Source organism: Pinus tabuliformis, chromosome 2_1, assembly GCF_031772625.1.
Source record: "Pinus tabuliformis cultivar Carrire ecotype Pingquan chromosome 2_1, CPIR1, whole genome shotgun sequence".
NCBI lineage: Eukaryota > Viridiplantae > Streptophyta > Pinopsida > Pinales > Pinaceae > Pinus > Pinus tabuliformis.
This window is the reverse complement of record NC_142299.1, coordinates 25,298,317-25,308,970: the sequence shown is the minus strand read 5'-3', so window position 1 is coordinate 25,308,970 and position 10,654 is coordinate 25,298,317. Positions and strand designations below refer to the sequence as shown.

Sequence of the window (10,654 nt, the reverse complement as noted above, 5' to 3'; positions counted from 1 at the left end):
TACTGCTTCCATGTGATCCTTCCAGGCTATATAATTCGAGCTGCCATCAAGGGCATACTCAAGTCTTAAACTGTTGAATGCCACTGGTGAAATTGAGATGTGATAAGAACTCGATTTCTATATTCAAGAACCTCAAACTTCGAACTTCTCCCTTCTTGTATAATGTTCTCTCCTTTGATCACCTTTGCTCTAATACCATGTAGAATTTTTCTACAGATCAGCTAGCTTTGATACCATGTAGAATTTTTCTACAGATCAACTAGCTCTGATACCATGTAGAAATTCTCACTGTAGATTAATAGATTATGCAATATACTAAAGCAAAATACAAGATCTACTTCTACAACAAACTTGCAGAAGCTTAATCAAATTTGAGCAAGATCAAATAGAACACATATAACTGAGAATGAGAAGTCAATCACACATGAACACAAAATAATACTCTGGGGAAAGCCTCAGCTAAAAACCCCGATCTCTATATTATCATACACGTGGAAATATGTTCATATTACACAAAGCATCAACTCACAAGCTATCCTGCTCTCAGTACAATCCCTCTGCTGCTCATAGACAGTCAAAGGCTTCTCACAAACCTTCTCCTCTTCCCTCCAAGCTTCCTATTTCCTTGCGCAGTTTCTCCTGAGGTCCGATGTTGCCACCTGTGTGAATTCACCTCTCACACTGCTCACTAAACTCTGAAGTAACTGCGCAATCCTGAAGGAGATAATTCCTTCTGCATGGATGAGTTTCCTATAGAGGAAAATTCCTCCAACTAATAGTACATTGTCCCTTCCTTTAATCTCAACTGGGTCTCTGTCTGAACTGACATGCATGAGTTATTTATGAGAGAATATTCAGCTATCTGAAGTGCAGCGGTTACATGCATGCATGCATTAACTAACTGAACTCACAATTAGTTCAACAAACTATTTGAACTAATCTAACTGGCCTTAACTCAGTTAACTGAGCTAACTGATTACAACTCAAATTACAACTCATCCTGATCTCCTTTAATCAAGGGATAACTTCCTCAATCAATGGGATAACTATTGCATGTCCTCAAATTTTACTTCTCAATTTTAGTTCAAGGACTAACTAAAATTGGAATCTATATCGAAATACTATTTATAGCAATGCTATTTTTAGCATTTCCATTTTTTCATTCCTTGTTGCTACGTCCAACACTGGTGCCTGAAATGCTATTTATAGCAATGCTATTTTTGGCATTTCTTGTTGCTATTTCCTACAGTTATGATTGGTTGTCTTCTTTGCAACTCAGAAAGTAGTTGAGTAATGCTATCCTTTCTAAGCACTTTTATTACATCTAAAATACATACCCAAATTGGTTTAGGGATTCTTTCCAACTTGTGCACTCTGAACTCAGGGATATTTAAAGATTAAGAAATTATTATTGCTAGAATACTGATAGATATCATTAGGAGGGCACTCTTTCTACCATGAACAATTAGACACACAAAAGAGAATGAAAAGGTTACACAACTTTGAGAATACGTATTACAATATTATAATTTACTTATTACATAAGTGTAATTTAAGAAAAATGGAAAAAATAAATATTAATTGTTCAACATTGAAAAAACATTATAACAACATATAGTTTAATATACATCATCATAAATCTATGTGTGATCAAATCTCTAGAAATGAGACTAAGTAGATTAAAGGAAAAAAGTTATGATCTTTTTTATTCCACATTTATATTAAGTACAATTTAAAAAAAAAAACATAATTTAAAAAATATAATTTTACAATATTATAATTTATTTATTACATAACTATAATTTATAAATAAAAAACAAATATTAATAGTTCAACATTAAAAAATATTATAACGACCTTGGCTAAGAGCTCGTCTTCCTCGGACGTAAGGAAATAGGTTAACGGCCCAAGACCCAGAGGCATCTGGCAGGAGTGAAAGCCTACTCCCTTACGGACCACCAGCGGGTTATTTCAAGTGGCGTGGTTTTCCTTGATAACAGTGATGTGTCAACTGACATTTGCGGATAGCAGCCAGAGATGGCTGTCCTCACTGTTGGTTTGACAAACTGAGTTTGATAGGTTTTTCCACCTTTTGAAAAAAAAAAAAAGAAAAGAAAAGAAAAAAGAAAAAAAAGAAAAAGAAAAAGAAAAAAAAATATAAATAAACTTATATCCATTTTAATCTAAATGTATTACATGCTACTTTAATAAATTTTATATCCAAAAAAAATTTGTATCTAGAAAGATTTCATCTATGTAGATTTCATCACTTGATATATTTAAAATTAAAATAAAATTTAAACTTTCTAATTTACTATAAAAATAGATATTCAAATAAAAAATTACATATCCTTATCTAACCATTAAAATTTACTACTCCTTTTTAAAATAATTGTAATTAATATATTCTCATAACGTTATAAAACTAAACAAAGCATTTTATATCCTTGTTTTTACATAAGTGTTCACTCATTGAAGATGGCTCTGACATTTATGCATTACACATGAACTTGGTTGTTAATGCATGTTTTCTTGTGTACACTTTGTATATCTTTGTTTACCTAGGGAAATGTAAGTACCTTCAACTTTTGATTTGTACATTTGGTGGAAACTTTGTAAAGTCACTTGATAGTGGTTGTTTATTGGGTGGAAGTGATCTAGATACTAGTTGTTTATTTACATTTTTGTCTTGGAACATATGTTCATATTTTTGTGACGTAGTGCGCACTTTGGTTTATTTTTTTATTTAAATAATTTTAATAAAAAATATGATTTTACATTATTTTATAAAAATATATATATATTTTAGATATACAATTTTTATTTTTATTGAGTTGAGGTTTCTATGATCTATATCAACGTTGAGAAGATAGATTTTTCAGCGAAATTACATGATGATATATTTGTCAACGAGTTTCGAACCCACAAGTATGGTTCATCGTCAGGATAAGTTGTTGGTTGGTTCGAAAGGCGTCGACAAATATATCATGATGTGATTTCGCGGAAAAATCTTCTCAATTTTTATTTTTATTTAATATGATTATTTTATAGATTAACGTCTTTTCGATTAATCACATCATTAAGATTTGATTGACATTCGAATTAATTAATGTGGTTCATCCTAAACACAAGGTGAAAAGATCAATCGATCTTTAAAAATAAATAGCAGAGATACATCATTGCAAAGAGTTAACCATTAAAAATACTATATAAATTAAGAATTAATTTATTTTATTTATATTAAATAAATTAATATATAAAAATTTATAATACTAAAGTTATAAAGTAAAAAAATTATAAGGTAAAAAATTAGTTGTAAAATATATTATTTATTTATCATAATTCATAAATTAACTAAAATCAGGTTACAATTTATCATAATTCATAAATTAACTAAAAAGAGGTTACAAATTATTAGTTATTAAGATTTTATATATTTTAATGTTATTAAATAAATTAATTACAATATTGCACAAATTAAATAACAATAAAGTCATGCGGTTAAGAATTGGCTCCAGACTATTATATATTTATTAAAAATAATTGGGAGCCTATTTATTTATATTCATTATAGTAAATAAATGAAATGATAATATAGAAATTATAAAGATATGTGTTTAAGAAAAGGTTTTATGATATTATTTAATGTATAAAGTAGTTGTTAGGAAATTAATTATTATGTTAAATAAATTAAATAAAAATAGAATTTCAAATAGAAATAAAGTTATAGGGGTCCATAAATGGTAAAAAACTGAAGGTAAATAATATAACAAATAAATAAAATTTGAAATAAAATTTAACAAGGAAAATAGAAAGGGGTTGGAATCACTAAGAGAGATCCAATTCTTACTCAATTTCCAACCATCATTCCTCTTAAGATTTCTAGCATGCCTCTCAATCTCAATAGCCTTTCTAAGTTTCCTGTGGTGGACGTGATCAACCCTAGCAATGACTCTGGAGTCTTCAATACATACATGGTGTTTGGGTTTCTCCGCATGTTGAGCAAGAGCCGATGAGTGGGATCGAATGTGCCTAATGGCTACTGCATGTTCATGGATTCTCTGGTTAATGGACTGATCCATTTCTCCAATATAGGGAATACCACATGAATAAGGGCCTTAGGGTCAACAGGGCCTTTAATAGATCTAAGAGAATTTCTAATGCTACTGAGAGGCTTGAACTAAGAGGAGATATTATTCTTTCTAAGGATATGGGCAATCCTTTCCGTGGTCCCTTGGATAAACAGAAGATGAACCTTGGAAATAGGATCAACACGAGCAATTTTTACTCTTAACCCTTTAAAGGCTCTTTGAAAGGCTTCGAGGCCTTGAATTCTGCCATAACCATTATTTTTAAAAACTTCGACAAGATAAGATTTCTCCTAATATTCAAAACTTTAATTGTTAAATTTTGTTTGACATTACTTAATCCATCATTTGTTAATATATTTTTTAACATGACTATCTTAATAATGAAAAATATCTTAATAATAAGAAATTTTGTTTGACATTATTCAATCCATCCTATCTTTGCATTATTTATTACTATATATTTTTATTTAACATGACTATCTTAATAATAATAATGAGAAATAAATTTTAATAAAAATTATAATTTATATTATTTTATAAAAAAGAGATATATTTTTATATACATATTAGTTTTTATTTAATAGAGTTTTTTTTTTGGTAGGTTTGCACCTACGGGGATTTGAATCAGGGACCTATCCAAGGAGTACCTTAATAGTGCCCACATTCACAATCAATCCAAAGGGCTAATATAGTTGTTTTAAATATGAGAAAATGAAAAATAAATTTTAATAAAAACTACAATTTTATAGTGTTATATACAAAATAGATCAATTTAATTTTTTATTATTAAATTTTATTTATCAATAACTATATATATATTATTTAGCATTATAACTATTAGCATTTATTTTATAGTGTTATATACAAAATAGATCAATTTAAATTTTTTATTATTAAATTTTGTTTTATCAATAACTATATATTTTTGTTGAATTGAGGCTTCTATAATCCATATCAAGGTTATGAGAGATTTTTCGGCCTAAATCACATGATATTTTATTTGTCCACGCATTTTAAAATTTATAAAATAGTTAAAAACCCCTAAGAAAATTCATGTCCCTTAATTTAATAATAATATAACTAACTAGCAATTTAATAATCAATTAAATTAACTTATTTTTATGCCCCTGGTCCAGTCCAACTAACTATTCCCCAGTCATATTTAGCCGATAGTCAATATAGCTATTGCATGGTCAAAAATCATAGCCGTTGGAGGTTCTACTTGGCCTATTTAACATGCAATGCTTGATCTGATTCTTCAACTTGTACTGACGATGAACCACACTGGTTGGTTGGAAACACATCGACAAATGAAATATTATGTGATTTACACCGAAAATCTCTCATAACTATATATATAGTATTTAACATTTATTAATTATAAGTAGTAAATTCTTTCTAAAAACATTTATTTTTTATAATAATGATCATTAATGATGAGTAATAAATTTTTTAAAAGATATTTATATAAAGAACGGTATACATGTAAACATTTAAAAATTAAATTTAAATTTATGAAATATGATGAAGAATTTTTTATTTTTTTTAAATGTGTAAATTTTTAATATATGATATAAAATTAAATAATTAAAAATTTACACATTAAAAAAATTAATTTCTGAATATTTAATAAATTCAAATTTAAGATAGATTTAAATTAGAAATTTAAAATTTAAAATTTTATCAAAAAAATTAATATATTTTTGTTATTGATGATGATGATGGTGGTGGTTAACATCCACAACTTCGAAACGAATTATTTAGTTTGATTTAAGATTTTATTACTATGCTCCAAAAGCTTGGAGAGAAGCCTCCCCAACGCACTTTAATTTTGACATCGTAAAAAGCTAGGAAGGTCAGTGTTGCAACAAAGATTTTGAAACTGAGATCTAATGTGGTTATAGGCGGGGTACTCCAAGAGGAAGTGATTTTCACCCTGGATATTCGTATTCTCACATAGATGGCAAAACCTTTCCATCCATGGTGTTTTAGGAACTGCCCAACGACCGTTTCACTATGGAACTCATATGAGTTCGTTCTAATCCTGGCTACATTAATTTTCTTCTTTGATCAAATTTATTAAAATTATTTTTTTTAATATAAAAATAAATTTAATATTTTTAATTATTAAATTTTACTTATACAATATTATCAATATTTAGTTATTAAATTTCACCTATACAATATAATCAATATTAATATTTATAAATTCCATTTATTCAAAATAATTTTCTAAAACATTTATATTTATAAATTCCATTTATTCAAAATAATTTTCTAAAACATTTAAATTCTACCTTATATTTATAAATTCCATTTATTCAAAATAATTTTCTAAAACATTTAAATTCTACCTTGTTGCAACCATAGCCAGAAAGCCTTAAGCAAGGTACATGGCAGTTTCTTGTAAAGCCAAAATTAAAATTCGTTCATTCAGTACACTTTTTGGAAGTTGTTGTAAATGACATAAGCTTAATCACACAAATTGTCCTCTAGTTCAAAAATCGAATAAGATGGCACAACTCACTCCCTCCCTCTCTGGTTGTTTGATGTGAATGTAAATCTCTGGAGGCCATGATGAACATGTGGGTGTAACGGATTTCTATAAACATCAAAATCAAATTCTGTTAACTGGTCTATGTGGACCTCAAGATAAATATTGAAGCAAGGGTGAGAATGTGACTACCTGATCTAACCCAAGCCCCTCGTATTTAGATATCTGTTAATGGATAGCTTGCTGCTTTCCTTACGTCACTGGTTCTGAGCTGGTGGCTCTGGTTGGCATATTTAATTTTGGCATGCGTTGGATACAGGTCACCTAATGTCTCCAACTTTTATGATTAAGATAAATGATTGCATCTGGGCGACCACCTTTGGTGGTGGTGCATTTTCTGAATCTGGCACAAGGGTATTTTATTTATTGTATATATAATAATGCATGTTTCATGTTCCATGAACCCATCTCTGTAACTGCAAATCCACCTGAAACAGAGGAGAATGAAGCCATTGGGACACATGGAGGAGCCCTGAAGAAAAATCGATGAAAAATGGGAGAAGCTCAGCTGAGTTCAGCTCTCTGTAATGCTGGTTATAAAAATGTTATTTCATTGTGTATGCCACTGGTTATTGCTTTAATCTTAATGCCAACAGTTGCTTCATCATCAAAGAACCACATTCCTCTGGGTTCCAAGCTCTCTGCTTCTGACAGCAAAACCAGCTTTTGGGTCTCTGAAAATGGCATCTTTGCCATGGGGTTCTTCTCAACACAGCAAGATGGCATTTATAGCGTCGGGATATGGTACCATTCCCTTCCCATGCAAGCCCAGGCAGTGGTCTGGACAGCAGGAGGGGATGTGAAAGTGAGCCCAAATTCCACATTTGAGCTCTCAGTCGATGGGAATCTAATTCTCTTTGATGATAGCATGGGCGTCCCTGCTTGGACTAGCAATACCAGCAATAGGGGTGTTGTGGGTGCATCCCTGCTTGACAATGGCAATCTTGTTCTCAGTAATAATGGACAGGACATAGTATGGGATAGCTTTCAGACACCCACCGATACGCTCCTTCCAGGGCAGAGGCTTGAGATGAATCAGACTCTGAGAGCTTCTTCTAAGAATGCCATTGCAAGTTATTATAACTTGGTTATAACGGAGACTGGCACTCTGGTGCTTAGATGGTGCACTGAAGTGATTTACTGGGAAAGCGGAACAAAAGGGCAATTTTCTTCTTCAAAATCCAGTAACACCATTGGAGCAGTTTTACAAGGGATTGGAGTTTTTGGCCTCTTTGATAGACAGGGGACCATCATTTGGTCGAGATATAGTGAAGATTTTACAGACCCAAATGTGAATTTGAGACTTTTGAGGTTGGATGCTGATGGGAACCTTAGAATGTATTCATGGATTGAGAAACTTCAGGTCTGGAAAGTAGGATGGCAGGCTCTAGAGAATCAATGTGATGTTTTTGGTACCTGTGGTTTGTATGGAGTCTGTAGCTTTAATGCCACAGGACCCTTTTGCAAATGCCCATTTGAGAGAGAAGGATCTAAGGCCAATGTTAGTTTGGAAATGGGGTCCGAAGGGGCCTGCAGGAAACTGATGAAGTTGGGCAGTTGCAACGAGGGGAACACCCTAATGGTGATGAATCATACTTTTTTATATGGAATCTTTCCTCCTCACGATGTGTATAACTATTCCAACACCAAGGCTTGCATGGAAAATTGCCTGAAGGACAGGTCCTGTGTTGCTGCAACAGCCTTGAATGATGGGTCTGGCATCTGCAGGATCAAGAGGACTAGTTTCATCAGTGGATATCATTACATGTCGGTTCCTGCAATCTCATTTGTAAAGGTATGCCTTACACCAGAAGCAGTAAACGATCAGATTATTTTCATGTATCCTCAAACATCAAATTCGGACTCATCTCCCTTCTCTTCATTACCTTCAGTTTCAAGCACGCATGGTCCTTCTGGCATCTGCATTGTAAGAGCAGTCTTGCCAATTGTTCTTATTTTTCTGGCCATACAAGTAGGGTTAAGTTGGTATGTTTTTAAAAGAAGAAGAAGAATGCAGAGGATGCTTTCAGCCAAGCATGGATTGATGGATCAAAATTGTAGAGTCCCCATCAGGTTGACTTACTTAGAAATACAAGAACTGACAGAGAACTTTAGGCACAAGCTTAGTCCAATTGTTTTCAAGGGAACTCTGTCCAGCATGAGACCTGTGATAATCAAGCGGCTAGATGTTGAAACTACAGAGAAGGAGTTTCGGAAGGTATTGTCCATTATAGGAAGCACACGCCACAAGAACTTGGTGTCGTTGCATGGTTTTTGTTATGAAGATCAGCAAAGGTTGCTAGTTTATGAGTATGTGAACAATGGCTCCCTTCATCAGTGGCTGTTTGGCAGCATAAAGCAAGGCAAGGATCTGAACTGGCAGAGACGATTAGAGATCGCAACGGGAATTGCCCATGCCATTGCCTATCTGCACATGGAATGTCACGAATGTATTGCCCACTCCAATCTTAAGTTGGAAAATGTCATGTTGGATGACAAATTTATGCCCAAGTTGACAGATTATGGCCTTAACAGACTGTCAAAAGGAACATCTAATCAAAGCACTACCTCCTCAGAATCAGATCCTGAACAAGATGTTTTCAGCTTTGGTATGATGTTGCTAGAGATAATCACTGGCAAGAGATATCCTAGTGATGGTTCTCTAGGAAAAGAGAAGATTTGTAAATGGGTATTTGAAGAGTATCAGATGGGAAATTTGGACAGCATTGTTGATTGCAGGATGGGTTGCAACTGGAATTGGTTTCAGGTTGAAAATGCTCTTAGAATTGCTTTCTGGTGCATCCAGGAGCAGTTATTCTTAAGGCCTTCGATAAGGGAGGTTGTTAAGGTGCTAGAAGGAACATTTCCAGTTGACAAGCCTCCCATTCCACAGACTATTGCACAAGTTCGTGAAGGAGCCTGTAGTAAGCTCAAGGAAATAGTTACAGGGGAGGAAGAGCTAAAGGATCAGGTCAATGTTCCAGGAAAAAAGTGCTGTGTGCAGTTGACCACTATTTCCTAACTGCATAAACACAACGTTTGAAATATTCTGTGATTCTGTGCCTGGGATTCGTTCTGGAAATTTTCCATGGAGGGACAGGTTATGCTGTTCTTGAGAGATTTAAATCTATCAAGTATGCTAACTATTCAGTAGACTTGCCTCTATACATCCAGTCCATCCCCAATTAAGGGCAATTCTGTCTTTTTGCATAGCATTTAAACTACTGTTGTACAAAGGATTCTGAGTCATTGTGACAGGACCATTCCATGAAATTTTGTTCCACAACATATCGAGGATATAATATGAAAGGTGTCTGCCAAAGGCAGGGCATCTGGTTGATAACTAAAGGTTTCGTGATGCTGGAACGCAGCTTATTGTATGTGACATGTGGCCTTCCTTTATTTTCTATGCTGCAGTGCAAGTGGTACAGGCCATACATCTGCTCTGAATTCTCTCATTCATTATAATGTTTTTAAGTCCTGTTCTCAAAAGCACTACGCATACATTTTGTCTCTTTTTCCATATTTGAGTATTCCAAATCGACCCCCGGCCTTTTTAGTGCTGGGTCTTGGTTTTGATAAATGCAAAGGCAATTTTTTTATTGTTTTCAAAACATGGGCTATTCTGCAGGACTGCTTTGATCTATATTCTCCAGGGTTTCCCTCTTCGGATTCCCTTTTTTGCTACTGTTTTTTTCCAATGGAAAATGTTTGCTCTTTTTATTAGCAAAAAAGAGTGTGTTCGCATTGGCTGGGAGACCATATTTTCAAAAATATGCAAGTATGTGTCTAAATAATATCACCACCAGCATACTTCCATCTTAATCATGGATCTAATAACCACAAAGAGGGATAAAAGGAAACAGAGATGTAAATCTTTCAGTAAATGAAAGATTTGAGGTTAAGATGGATTTATGCTGGCATATTTAATTATAGATTTTTATAATTACTATGACCCTTTTTAAAATATTTTTATTACTATGGTCAGCTAGTTTCTAATTTTCCAGTT

At 32.8% G+C, this 10,654-nt stretch overlaps 1 pseudogene; it reads left to right on the top strand.

Annotated features, from left to right (window-relative positions):
* Nucleotides 1-6,661: 6,661 nt before the first annotated feature.
* LOC149198609 (G-type lectin S-receptor-like serine/threonine-protein kinase SD3-1 pseudogene) lies at nucleotides 6,662-10,252 on the top strand (annotated as a pseudogene).
* Nucleotides 10,253-10,654: the final 402 nt, after the last annotated feature.